Source organism: Poromitra crassiceps (genome assembly GCF_964638095.1).
Source record: "Poromitra crassiceps genome assembly, chromosome: 12".
Classification (NCBI taxonomy): domain Eukaryota; kingdom Metazoa; phylum Chordata; class Actinopteri; order Beryciformes; family Melamphaidae; genus Poromitra; species Poromitra crassiceps.
The window spans coordinates 3,385,057-3,400,003 of NC_139632.1; the positions used below are offsets into that span (position 1 = coordinate 3,385,057).

At 42.3% G+C, this 14,947-nt stretch overlaps 1 long non-coding RNA gene across 1 annotated transcript; it reads right to left on the reverse strand.

Annotated features, from left to right (window-relative positions):
- Positions 1–239: 239 nt before the first annotated feature.
- LOC310786546 lies at positions 240–8,928 on the reverse strand. Its single transcript, XR_014553227.1, has 3 exons — positions 8,814–8,928; positions 636–703; positions 240–466 (listed from the first exon to the last, which is right to left on the reverse strand). It is a non-coding gene; the product is annotated as an uncharacterized lncRNA (long non-coding RNA).
- Between the last annotated feature and the right edge of the window lie 6,019 nt (positions 8,929–14,947).

Consider the following 14,947-nt stretch of genomic DNA (forward strand, 5'->3'; position numbering starts at 1 on the left):
TCCCACATTGGTCACAGCTGTAGGGTTTAACTCCAGTGTGGATGCGTTTATGTGTTGTTAGGCTACTTAACACACTGAACCTGCTCCCACATTGGTCACAGCTGTAGGGTTTAACTCCAGTGTGGATGCGTTTATGTGTTGTTAGGTGATCTAACCGACTGAACCTGCTCCCACATTGGTCACAGCTGTAGGGTTTAACTCCAGTGTGGATGCGTTTATGTGATGTTAGGTTACCTAACTGACTGAACCTGCTCCCACATTGGTCACAACTGTAGGGTTTCACTCCAGTGTGGATGCGTGTATGTCTTGTTAGGTGACCTAACCGACTGAAACAGTTCCCACAGTCCTGACAGGAGTAAGGCTTCTCTCCTGAGTGAACTCTCTGATGTCGCTTTAACAGCTGAAGTCTTGTGAATGTTTTGTCACACTGATCACAGCGGTGACGTCTGGGTCCACTGGTGTCTTTCTGTTTCCATAAAAAGATATAAAGAAAGAATCAGGACAGAGAGGCTGTGTGTGTGTGTGTGTGTGTGTGTGTGTGTGTGTGTGTGTGTGTGTGTGTGTGTGTGTGTGTGTGTGTGTGTGTGTGTGTGTGTTGCAACATCACTGATACAACAGTGATATTTTTGTCTCACCTCTTCTGAAGAATTCATCTTGACAGCGTTCCTCTCCTCCTCTGTCTCTTCTTCTCTGCCAATCAGCTCTGACATCATCAAACAGAGACAGAAGGTAAGACGGGGAACACCCACAAAAACAATACTACTAATAAGAAGAATGTAGCTGAAGCAGTGATTGTAGGATCCAAGCAGTTCTCTGAAGACTAAAACCTACTGAAGAAATATTATTCATTTCATTCATGTGATTTGAACAGACATCTCATATAATTCACTTTCTTAAAATCAGCAAACTGGTGCGCTGCGAACACTCAGTTTCTAGGGTGGAGACTCTGGAGACGATGCGCCATGGGCGCAGCATGTTATGGCATTTATGAATTTATTTATTTATTTGTGACAGATGTTAAAAATACACAATGAATAGATCAAACTAGGGCTGTCAAAGTTAACGCGATAATAACGCGTTAACGCAAATTCCATTTAACGCCACTATTTCTTTAAACGCGCGATTAGCGCATGCACTTTCCGTGATGTTTGAGCCTTGGTCCGACCCGTAGTTTGGGAAATCAGGAAGCAGTAATGTTGATAGCAAGCAGAAAGAAATCTCCGTGAGCAGAAAAGGAGGAAGAAAATGGGTATAATGGCAAGTTCAGCTTAAAATTTAGAAAGTGTCCCGCATTTTGTCACCAGCTCAGGGGGGGGGGGGGAGGGAGACTAGAGAGAGAGAGGCAGAGAAAGCGAGCCAGACAGACAGTGAGAAAGACGGGAGGGCGATCAGACCAGAGTCAGAGAGAGACCAACGGAGAGCGGGAGAGAGAGACCGAGAGAGAAAGCGAGAGGGGGAGAGAGAGCTGGCACACAGCTGCTCCTGGATAGCACGGTTAATCGCGATTAAATATTTTAATCGATTGACAGCCCTAGATAAAACCCATACACCAGTATTAAAATAGCAGAGGAATTAATACACAATAAACCAGTAATGTGGACCAGTGATTCAATTGATTGGATTTATATAGCGCAGGGGTTCCCAAACTTTTTTGGCTCGTGACCCTATTTTGACATCGCAAAAATCTAGGGACCCACGACATTCAAATTCATCAAAATAAAAATAATGTTGTCACAATGTTGATTGAGGCTATGGTACATTGATTCAAGCCTTTGCAGTATATAGTGACATTATGTAACGGACGTTCTGTCTGCCTATATAAAGTTTATGCCTGCCTAACATATACAGAGCATCCCTGGCTGCATCTGAACTGTTCAGTATGACAGACAAAGACACACAGACAGGACTAATGCTGCATTCCAGACAACTCGGACGCTGGGATTTTCTGTTCTCCTACTAGAGAAAGTACACTGGAACACCACTCAAAGTCGTCCCGACGTGTAAATTCGGGGGAAGAAATCTACCCTGACTTCACGGAGAATCAGTTGTCTGTAGGGCTGTCCCAGCGAGTCGACGTAATCGATGACGTCGACTACGTAATTACGTCGACGCACGCTACGTGCGTCGACACGCGTCCCAATCGTCACAAAAGAAAAAAGATGGCTGGAGAAAGTAGTGGTCGCGTGGCTGTCTTGGCTGATCTTCCAGAAACTAGGGCAACAACTATTGGCGATGCAGCTAAAACTCATCCTACTGCTACTCCACGAGCACGATCGTCTAAAGTGTGGGAATACTTCTCGCAGAAACCAAACAATGTGGTGCTCTGTCGGCTGTGCAAAATGGAGATGGCTTATCACAGCAGTACTTCTGCAATGAACGAACACTTGAAGAGAAGACACGCGGGAGCGCTTTTTCAAGACGACAGGAACGAAACACAAGCAGCAGCAGCACCGTAAGTCATGTTTAATGTTTGTCTAAGCATGATATATTAGCGTTAACATGGAACGTGTTTCTGATAGTGGTAGTCACTTACCATTGTAGTTTCTAAACCATGACCGTCATGTTGAAAGTAATTTCTGCACCGCAGCGAACACACCATTTAACGGTGTTATTCTGCCGTTTAACGTTAACGTACATATTTCCGTTTGCTTTCACGGCTAACATGTAGAAAATTGATTAAACTAACGTTACAGACCATTGTTAGTCTGTTGCTGCTCACGTTAATTTACTGTGTGCGTGCATCATTTAACAGTGCTATTCGACTGTTTACATTCTTCTGTTTGCGTTCACGGCCATGTAAGATGAGGTCAAAAACTAACGTTACAGACCATTGTTACAGTCTGTGACTGTTAGTCTGTAAATCGTTTTGTATTATTTATTTATTTCCTTACCCCACACTGATGAAAACATTAAATACATTTGGCGGAGTTAGCTGCACAATGAATGCACATTACTCCAGTGATTAAATAAATCCATGTCCTGTAAAAATACTGATCCTCCTCAGTTTAGGGAAAGGGTTCATACATACAGTGATGAATCATGATGATGATCAATTTAATCTATGTGTCAGGTGGTCCAGTATTTTCGTGATGAGAGCAGGCAACTGACAAATAGGCAGGCACTATCTATTATAATAATAAGATTAATATTAATAATAATAATAATTCATGTGATCATATCATAATAACAGACATGTAAATTAGACTTAGACTAATTTTAAATATGTCCCTACAGTATTATATTATTATTTCTCTCTCTTTTCAGCAAGCAACCCAGTGTGGAACAGTTTTTCCCCAAACGAAACTGCACACCCAAGATGTCAGCAGAGCTGAGTGACAGCATCTTAAAGATGATAATAAAGGACATGAGACCCATTGCAATCGTGGAGGGTCAAGGCTTCCGTGAGATGATCAACACATTTCACCCAGGGTATACACTGCCCTCCAGGCACTACATCACAAATTTGATGGAGAAAAAATATGAGGCTACTCTTGAGAAGGTGAAAGCTGAACTGAAAAAGGTTAAATCAAAAATCACACTCAGCACAGATGCTTGGACAAGCATCGCCACCGAGGCATACTTAGGAGTCACGTGCCACTTTATCAATCAAGATTGGAAGCTGACTTCATACAGCCTGACCATGATGCCGCTTGAGGAGCGCCACACAGCGGAAAACATTGCTGCCTGGGTGGAACAGGCAGCAGAGAAGTTTGGTTTTTCTCTCAGTGATGTGCTGGCTGTTGTGCATGATAATGCTGCCAATGTTGTGGCAGCTCTCAGGGTCTTGCAAGAGAGGCATGGAGTTGCTTCACACCGATGTGCTGGCCATACACTGCAGTTAGTGGTCAACCACGCCCTGAAGAAGGATCCCCAGATAAACAAGGCACTTGGGGCTGCAAGGTCCCTGGTAGAACATTTCAGGAGGAGTGAGCTGGCCAGCAGCAAGCTCAAAGTCAAGCAGAAGCAGATGGGCACAGATAAGGGGGGCTAGGGGGGATGAGAAGCCACATAAATTGATCCAGGATGTAGCCGTAAGATGGAACAGTTCTTACTACATGGTGCAGCGCCTCGTAGAGCAGCGGTGGCCGGTGACCGCAGCCATTTCAGACCCAGAGATCACGCCACGAGGAAAGCACTACCTGGATCTGAAAAGTGACCAGTGGGCCCTACTGGAGGACCTGGAGCAAGTTCTCAAGCCCTTTGAGAAAGCCACTGTCTTCCTGAGTGGACAGTCATATGTTACCATCTCTGCTCTACCTCCAGTGATAATAAAGGGCCTCCAGAGGTCCACACAGAAAACAACATATGAGTCTGCTCCTGTCAACGCTTTCCAAAGAGCTGCAGCACAGGAGATAGCTTCAAGGTGGGAGGGCCAGACCACATTCGTAGAAGGTGGTCGAAATGTGTGTCTCATCGCTGCAGTCCTTGACCCCAGGTTCCGCAAGCTCAAGTTCCTGTCATCAGCTGATACCCTAAAAGTGCAAGTCAAACTTCAGAGTCTTGCAGTTCAAGCCAAAAGAAATGAGATGGAACAGCTTCAACAGGAAAGTGTGGAGCTGCTGGAGCAGGATGACTCAGACAGTGAACAGCCACAAGTTCCAAAGAGGAGGAGGGAAATGTCTGTGCTGGACGCTTTGCTGGGCTCCTCCTCCGACTCAGAGGGGCAGAGCAATGAGGAAGACAATGACCCGGAAGATGACAGTGAAATGGTGAAGAATGAGGTGCTCATGTATTGTGCTGAACAATGCATTGCAAGGGACAAGAGCCCCCTCCAATGGTGGAAGGACAATGCAAGAAGGTTCCCCACCCTGGCTATTCTGGCCAGGTCATACCTGGCAGTCTCTGCAACATCGACGCCATCTGAACGCCTCTTCTCTGCTGCTGGGAACATCGTGTCAAAGAAAAGAGCCAGCCTGACTGCAGAGCATGTAGACATGCTCACATTCCTCCACTACAACGCCTAAATAACTGTTCTCCAACTCAGGACACATGAAGAGACCACAGCCTAAGAGCAAGAGAGAAGGGGAGGAAGGGGAAGGGAGGAGATGTTGTGGAGGAGGGAGGGAGGGAGGGGGTGGGTGGAGGGAGAGGGTGGGTGGGTGGAGGGAGAGGGTGGGTGGGTGGGAGGGAGGGAGAGGGTGGGTGGGTGGGAGGGAGGGAGAGGGTGGGTGGGTGGGAGGGAGGGAGGGAGGGGAGGACAGAGACGAGTTGTTGTGTTGGGTATGTGCTGTGTGTTAATACTAAGTGAGTGACATGACAAGTCTTAAAAGTACAAAGCCCTTTTCCCACATGCGTACCGGAAAATTACCTGTAAGTCAATATCGGACATTTCCCTTCACACTTCGGCTCGCGCATGTGGGAATCTATCAGCGAATTTTCCTGTATGTTGGGGGGGGCGGGGGGAGGGGGGAGCTTATTTGGGGGGTCGGCAAAACTCGAAATAAGTTTGCTTGTCAGTTGTCACACAATAAATCACACTCGTTTGACTTAAGAGCAGCGTCAAGCCGCCAGCGTAATCAACACAGCCGATTTCCCCCTCCCCTCTCTGCTCGAGAGCAGCAGCCACGGACAGACACAGCGAATGACACAGCAAATGCACAAGCGAAATCCGTGGAAGTAGTTTGCTTTGATGTGCGCGAATGATTAGTTGATGCACTTTGAAGAAGTTGGGATCCGTGTCTGAGAGAAATAGTTGCTGGTTCGATGTTTATCCGTTCACCTGCGTTGCGTTGAAGCACTTTTTACAGACTGGATCGTTTGATGTGTCCGGGGTTGCCTTCGGAAATCAGCAAGCTGACATACTGCTCTTATTAGGCTATCACAAGATCATTTCGCCAGTTTGCTTTAATGTGCGCGAATGATTAGATTATGCCCGCTGGAACATTAAGCAACGTGTGTAGGCTACTCCTCGCCCATGATTGAAGGACCGCTGTCGCGGAAAATGACTGGAACCGTTTCCACTTGCGTCTCCTTAAGAGCATACCGGTCTTCTGACTGGGTCGAAACTGGTGAAATGTCAGGGACGACGGGGTCGCGCTTATACCGGCACGGCGCCTTTCTCACATGCAGGCATTAGACCACGTACCGGTCATTTTGCGGTACAAAGCGCATGTGGGAAAAGGGCTCAAGTCAAACTTCAGTCTTGCAGTTCAAGCCAAAATAAATAAAAATGCAAGAGCAAGAGAGAAGGGGAGGAAGGGGAAGGGAGATGTTGTGGAGGGGGGAGGAGAGAGAGAGAAGGGAGGGAGAGGGTGGGTGGGTGGGAGGGTGGGGAGGACAGAGGAGTTGTTGGGTTGGGTATGTGCTGTGACAGTGTGTTAGTGAGTGACACATGACAAGTCACACAAGTGTTGCTGAGATTTGATTCAGAATCAGCTTGCCTTAGTTTTATTCCTGTTAGAAACAGTTAATTGTTCAAAATTGCACTAATATGTTTCTGTAACTATTAGGGATGGGCGCAAATACTCGGGTACTCGAGCACTCGTTCATAACGTCAGTAGTCGAGTAACGTTTCTGCTGTTCGGGTACTCGCCCCACTCCCCACCCCTTTAAAAATGGTCTAGAAGATCTACGCACGCATCGTCATGTGGAGCTGGCAGCAACCAGCAGCAACTGCACGGCCGGGCGTCAAGTCAGCCAGAATGTACAAGTACGTCATCCACTTTGTTGCTTTCAAACTAAAATGCTTATTGTAACGTAACCTTATTTATTTTGAGTAATGCGTTACAGCCTCAGTTTCACACCATATAACATCACAACGAGTATTTTGATACAAGGTTTGCTGCTTCATTCGTTGAAATACCTTTTCTCCTCCAACGTGCATCAATAAGCTATTTACTTTTGTTTAAGTAACATTATTTTGAAACTTTTAACCGGAAGTTTTCCAGCTCATCCCGAAAATGGTGGCTAGAGATACTCCCGCATGAGACGCATGCTTCTTCATAGTGCACGCCCGATAAAACTCATTCACAACTTTGCACTAGTTTACTGACTACACTGTCGTTTCCCATAACGTTAGTCACAAGAAATGTGGAGAAAGAATCACTTTTTGGGAGACAATCGCTTCATGGTGATCACTATTCAGCTGCAGCTGTAACGTTAATCACACTGGTCAGTTTTCACTTTTTGGCAGAACACCGGACCTTGTAATCCGTGGATTTACGTTAGTGTAACAGTGATCATAAAGTAAAATGGATGATACTGGACAATGGACATGTATTGGAATTGAGCCTTCGCTTGGGTTGTTTCACAACATTGTCCGCTCCGAAGCGCAAATGCCATCCATCCAACCATCGGAGATGCTGTCTGAGGTAGGCTTTACGTTAGCTTAGCGTCGCCTCACCTAATATCAGTAAGTCAGTCAGTCAGTCAGTCCCTCTCCTCACATGCTCCAGGTAACGCTTTCTCCATGCAAAAATGCAAACGTTATGTGTGAACAGCCCCACACACAGATCACCCCTGCTCCGTCATTACCATAGTAATCACACAGACCCCCCCCCCCCCCCCGCGCGCGCGCGAGTACTCGAGCACTCGTTCATAATAGAAGGAGAGTACTCGACTATTTAAATTGCTTAAAATGCCCATCCCTAGTAACTATGAGGGGGCGAGGGAGAGAGAAGGCAAACAGATGTGGAGGGAGGGGAGAGAAAGGATGAGAGGGGGAGAGAGAGGATGAGAGGGGGAGAGAGAAGTGCCTGGCTGGTTGTGTTACAGAAATTGTGTAGACATCTCTTATTCATGTTTTTGAATGTATACCACGTCCACATTAATCATCATGTTTTTTTATGGGTCCATGAGAATAATATACCGGTACCGGTTATTAAAAAAAACTATTCAGTGTTGCACTGTTACTGAAAATTGCACACCATTGTACTGTACCGTAAGATGATTTTATGTTGGACTGCTGCTAAACTCAATTGCACAAGGTTTTTGGTATTCCTCCTGTCCTGAAAGTGACTTGCATTTTATTTATTCTACCATTTTATTTTGAATTGCACTTTTTTTATTTGAGGACAAGCTCTTGCTTTAATTTTATTTGAGAGATTTTATGTTGGACTGTTGAGAATGAGATGGTTAAATAAACTACTGAAATTGAGAAGTTTTTGGTTATTTATTTGTTTTGGGTAAATTTATTGAAAATTTAAATAAAAAATAATCGTTAGATTAATCGACTAATCGAAAAAATAATCGTTAGTCGAATCGATAAGAAAATAATCGTTTGGGACAGCCCTAGTTGTCTGACGTCACCCAATAGCCTACATTACAGCGTTGTGCAGCTGGAACCATTACAGTCTGTTACAATAACATAATGGTCTCTGGTATACAGTCTGTTACCATAACATAATGGTTTCTGGTATACAGTCTGTTACAATAACATAATGGTCTCTGGTATACAGTCTGTTACAATAACATAATGGTTTCTGGTATACAGTCTGTTACAATAACATAATGGTCTCTGGTATACAGTCTGTTACAATAACATAATGGTTTCTGGTATACAGTCTGTTACAATAACATAATGGTCTCTGGTATACAGTCTGTTACAATAACATAATGGTCTCTGGTATACAGTCTGTTACAATAACATAATGGTTCTGGTATACAGTCTGTTACAATAACATAATGGTCTCTGGTATACAGTCTGTTACAATAACATAATTGTCTCTGGTATACAGTCTGTTACAATAACATAATGGTCTCTGGTATACAGTCTGTTACAATAACATAATGGTCTCTGGTATACAGTCTGTTACAATAACATAATGGTCTCTGGTATACAGTCTGTTACAATAACATAGCGTGGTTTAGATCACCTGGCACCTGCAGTTTGTCACGATGCTGTTGCTTCAGACTCAGTTCTGCATCCCGGTCAGTCTAGAATCAGTGTTGCCAGGAGGGAAATCTCAAATTGTCATACCAGAGTGCCACTGTGCCTCCTGTTCTGTAAAGAGATGCAGAAATGCCTTCACATCAATATCGCCTCCCTTTCAAGCTAACAAAGTATCAATATTTTCCCCAACGATTTATATTTTCATGTCGGCAAATGGTCAAAATAAAGGCAGAAATGCTTCCTGTGAGTATTTATTCAGATACACACACTAAAATATGATTTGCTAGAAATCACCATCTCATTAAGATGTTTTCATCCCAGCAAATGATAATATTAAAGTCACATCTTGAACCGACGTCGATTGGATACGATAACATCGACACAGATCGAGGAAATGTTTGCTGAGTAATAGTGCGTAACGTTAGAAAGTGATGCGTAGAAGATGAAAATGTCAACATCAACACAAACCAGCTGCTTAACACAACAGTATTAACAGTAACAACATTTATAAAGGTTACAACATTAACTATGTCAATATTAACAGTAAACATCATTTATAAAGGTTACAACATTAACTATGTCAAAACAACACAAACCAGCTGCTTAACATAACAGTATTAACAGCAGTGTTGGGGTTACTGTAATCACATTACTTTTGTCAGTAACGAGTAGTGTAAGGCACTACTGTAGCTAAGTTCAGTAATCACATTACAGTAATCGTTACTTGCGTACTAGCAAGATAAGTATAGAGAGAAAAGATCTCCGTTTTAATAACACATCCTGTGTCCCATCAGACAGGTCACTTAACTGCACAGCAGAATCACCCATGGTGCCAATATTTCAACTTTGTATTAGCATGCAGAACAGCACTATTAGTCGACACATAACTTATCAGATAACTAGGGGTGCTCCAAAAAAATCGATTCTGAAAGGATCGCGATTCTTAATGCCACGATTCCTGGATCGATTCCAAACTCCCAAGAATCGATTCTTAAAATCGTAAAAAAAAAAATATATAATAATAATTACAATGCACCTGAACTAGGGATGTCAACGGTTAACCGTTAATCGATTAACCGTCGCTAACGTCGTTGTTCGGTTATTGCTGTCGGTCTATCAGTTAATATTATTATTATTTTTTTTTTTTTTTTTTTTTTTTTTTTGTGTATTTACTCAATGAGCTCATGCCCAAACAAGGCGTGTCTATTTAGATGCTGAAATGTTGATGCTTTTTGTTAATGCTTGTTAATGCTTTTTGTGTTAGAAATTCTAACACAAAAAGCATTAACATTTCAGCATCTAAATAGACACGCCTTGTTTGGGCATGAGCTCATTGAGTAAATAGACAAAAAAAAAAAATAATAAAAAAAATAATAATAATAATAATAATAATATTAAAAAATTATGAATTAACCGATAGGTTAATCGATTATTAGCGTCGGTTAATCGAAAGTGAAATTAACCGAAAATTGACATCCCTAACCTGAACGCAACATGCAAGATACCGGCTGAATAAGTGTCCAAATGTTCATGTTATTTGTGTACTGTACTGCCATGGTGCCACCACCTCTTGCACTTAAGAACTCTGGTTAATGTATTCCCCCCAAAATCTATAAATCCTTCTCAAAGTCTACAGATCCCCCCCAGCCTACAAATCCATCTTATCCTATCCTATCTTATCTTATCCATCTTATATAAGGGGGGAATTCCCCCCTAGTTTGCAAAATGAATTTAGGCCCTGACTGTAATACAGAAGTTGAATTTGAAGTTCATACACTTGTCATTTTTTGTCTTATATTTACCGTACCTTTGTGTGTTATTGCAATATAAAACTACATAATTGAGAATCGATTCTAGATTCTGGAATCGAGAATCGTTGGAATCGAGAATCGATTCTGGAATCGGATCGTGACCCCAGGAATCGGAATCAGATCGGATCGTGGCTTAGCCGGATCGGAGCACCCCTACAGATAACTAACATCATGCATATAGAACAAGAAGTAATTTTAACCTCTAAAACACATTGACAAACAAACAATTGACACAAAAACACAGTTCCCCAGGGCATGCTGGGAACTCCGTCCACTTTCCTCTTCCACAGGTTAAATTTCCCAGAAGGCTTTGCATAACTTTTTACACTCGGTTTTACAATTAAATCAGGCTAAAAAGTGTTAGATAGAAATAATAATATGTATTTTAACACAACATGCAATTCTGGCATATCTGAATATTGGACAAAATAAAATAAAATGAAATGTAAAAGTAAACCATAAGAGAAAGCCACATACAGCGATGGGGTCTGTAAAATACCCCTCGCAAATAGAATGTCTGATAGTGAAGTGGGCGTGTTGTACCCCTGTAAAGGGGAGAATAATCACGTGAGTGATGAGAGTGTGTTTCCTCTGTGACAGCGTTTTACTGAATCAAACATCATAAACATATACACATTTTACAAATATACATTCAACAAATTAGTTGCAATAGCAGTATCATGTTCAAGTTACAGCTTGTATTTATCAGAGACATAATTCCCATTTTTCCCCACTGTTACTGGTAGGGATGGGCATTTTGAGCAATTTAAATAGTCGAGTACTCTCCTTGTAGCCTACTCTCCTTCTATTACGGACGAGTGCTCGAGCACTCACGCAGGGGGGGGGGGGGTCTGTGTCATTACTATGGTAATGACTGAGCAGGGGTAATCTGCTGTGTGGGGGGCTGTTCACACATTACTGATATTGGGTGACGCTAAGCTAACATCTAAAGCCTACCTCAGACAGTAGCCTATCTCCGATGGTTGGATGGATGGCATAGCGCTTTGGAGCAGACACGTTGTGAAACAAGCGAAGGCATTTCCATGTCTTGTCCAGCAATGTCAGGTTATTGTCCAGTATCATCCATTTTACTTTATGATCACTGTTACATTAACGTAAATCCACGGATTACAAGGTCCGGTGTTCTGCCAAAAAGTGAAAACTGACCAGTGTGATTAACGTTACAGCTGCAGCTGAATAGTGATCACCATGAAGCGATTGTCAACTAAAAAGTGATTCTTTCTCCACATTTCTTGTGACTAACGTTATGGGAAACGACAGTGTAGTCAGTAAACTAGTGCAATGTTTTGAATGAGTTTTATCGGGCGTGCGCTGTGAAGAAGCGTGCGGGAGCATATCTCCAGCCACCATTTTCGGGATGAGCTGGAAAACTTCCGGTTAAAACTTTCAAAATAATGTTACTTAAACAAAAGTAAAAAGCTTATTGATGCACGTTGGAGGAGAAAAAGTATTTCAACGAATGAAGCAGCAAACCTTGTATCAAAATACTCGTTGTGATGTTATATGGCGTGAAACTGTGGCTGTAACGCATTACTCAAAATAAATAAGGTTACGTTACAATAAGCATTTTAGTTTGAAAGCAACAAAGTGGATGACGTACTTGTACATTCTGTTGTATACAGTCTGTTACAATAACATAATGGTCTCTGGTATACAGTCTGTTACAATAACATAATTGTCTCTGGTATACAGTCTGTTACAATAACATAATTGTCTCTGGTATACAGTCTGTTACAATAACATAATGGTCTCTGGTATACAGTCTGTTACAATAACATAATGGTCTCTGGTATACAGTCTGTTACAATAACATAATGGTCTCTGGTATACAGTCTGTTACAATAACATAGCGTGGTTTAGATCACCTGGCACCTGCAGTTTGTCACGATGCTGTTGCTTCAGACTCAGTTCTGCATCCCGGTCAGTCTAGAATCAGTGTTGCCAGGAGGGAAATCTCAAATTGTCATACCAGAGTGCCACTGTGCCTCCTGTTCTGTAAAGAGATGCAGAAATGCCTTCACATCAATATCGCCTCCCTTTCAAGCTAACAAAGTATCAATATTTTCCCCAACGATTTATATTTTCATGTCGGCAAATGGTCAAAATAAAGGCAGAAATGCTTCCTGTGAGTATTTATTCAGATACACACTCTAAAATATGATTTGCTAGAAATCACCATCTCATTAAGATGTTTTCATTCCAGCAAATGATAATATTAAAGTCACATCTTGAACCGATGTCGATTGGATACGATAACATCGACACAGATCGAGGAAATGTTTGCTGAGTAATAGTGCGTAACGTTAGAAAGTGATGCGTAGAAGATGAAAATGTCAACATCAACACAAACCAGCTGCTTAACATAACAGTATTAACAGTAAACAACATTTATAAAGGTTACAACATTAACTATGTCAATATTAACAGTAAACATCATTTATAAAGGTTACAACATTAACTATGTCAAAACAACACAAACCAGCTGCTTAACATAACAGTATTAACAGCAGTGTTGGGGTTACTGTAATCACATTACTTTTGTCAGTAACGAGTAGTGTAAGGCACTACTGTAGCTAAGTTCAGTAATCACATTACAGTAATCGTTACTTGCGTACTAGCAAGATAAGTATAGAGAGAAAAGATCTCCGTTTTAATAACACATCCTGTGTCCCATCAGACAGGTCATTTAACTGCACAGCAGAATCACCCATGGTGCCAATATTTCAACTTTGTATTAGCATGCAGAACAGCACTATTAGTCGACACATAACTTATCAGATAACTAGGGGTGCTCCAAAAAAATCTCTACTACTAAATCTCTACTACTCTCCTTCTATTACGGACGAGTGCTCGAGCACTCACGCAGGGGGGGGGGGGGGGGTCTGTGTCATTACTATGGTAATGACTGAGCAGGGGTAATCTGCTGTGTGGGGGGCTGTTCACACATTACTGATATTGGGTGACGCTAAGCTAACATCTAAAGCCTACCTCAGACAGTAGCCTATCTCCGATGGTTGGATGGATGGCATAGCGCTTTGGAGCAGACACGTTGTGAAACAAGCGAAGGCATTTCCATGTCTTGTCCAGCAATGTCAGGTTATTGTCCAGTATCATCCATTTTACTTTATGATCACTGTTACATTAACGTAAATCCACGGATTACAAGGTCCGGTGTTCTGCCAAAAAGTGAAAACTGACCAGTGTGATTAACGTTACAGCTGCAGCTGAATAGTGATCACCATGAAGCGATTGTCAACTAAAAAGTGATTCTTTCTCCACATTTCTTGTGACTAACGTTATGGGAAACGACAGTGTAGTCAGTAAACTCGTGCAATGTTTTGAATGAGTTTTATCGGGCGTGCGCTGTGAAGAAGCGTGCGGGAGCATATCTCCAGCCACCATTTTCGGGATGAGCTGGAAAACTTCCGGTTAAAACTTTCAAAATAATGTTACTTAAACAAAAGTAAAAAGCTTATTGATGCACGTTGGAGGAGAAAAAGTATTTCAACGAATGAAGCAGCAAACCTTGTATCAAAATACTCGTTGTGATGTTATATGGCGTGAAACTGTGGCTGTAACGCATTACTCAAAATAAATAAGGTTACAATAAGCGTTTTATTTTGAAAGCAACAAAGCGGATGACATACTTGTACATTCTGGCTGACATGATGTTGGTGCAGTTTGCTGCTGGTTGCTGCCAGATCCACATAACGATGCGTGCATAGATCTTCTATACCATTTTTAAAGGGAACAGCAGAAACGTTACTCGAATACTGACGTTATGAACGAGTGCTCGAGTACCCGAGTACTCCCGCCTATCCCTAGTTACTGGTACATAAAATGTGCATAAATGTGGTAAATAAACTCTCAGACAACGTACAAAAGTCACAAAATATCAATAAACAAACTACTGTGGAAAATGCATTTACACAGCTGCATCAAAGTCACCCAAAACAAATACCATCAACTGTGCAAAATAGCCTATTTACTCCTGTGCATGCGTGAATCCGCCACAGGGCGGCAGCACTGGGCTGAACACAGGTTGAACTCTGTAAACCAGCAGGGCCTGAAACTCCTATAACACAAGCACTTTACCATACTCGACAAACGTTATTTTAACTCAGTCAAAACGTCACGTGCACCATCTCTTTACACTCAAAACATGTTCTGAACAGAATACAACCGCTTAGCAGTGTGAAAGAGCGACAACATACCTGTAAAGGAGAGAATAATCACGAGAGTGATGAGAGTGTTTCCTCTGTGACAGCGTTTTACTGAATGAGGA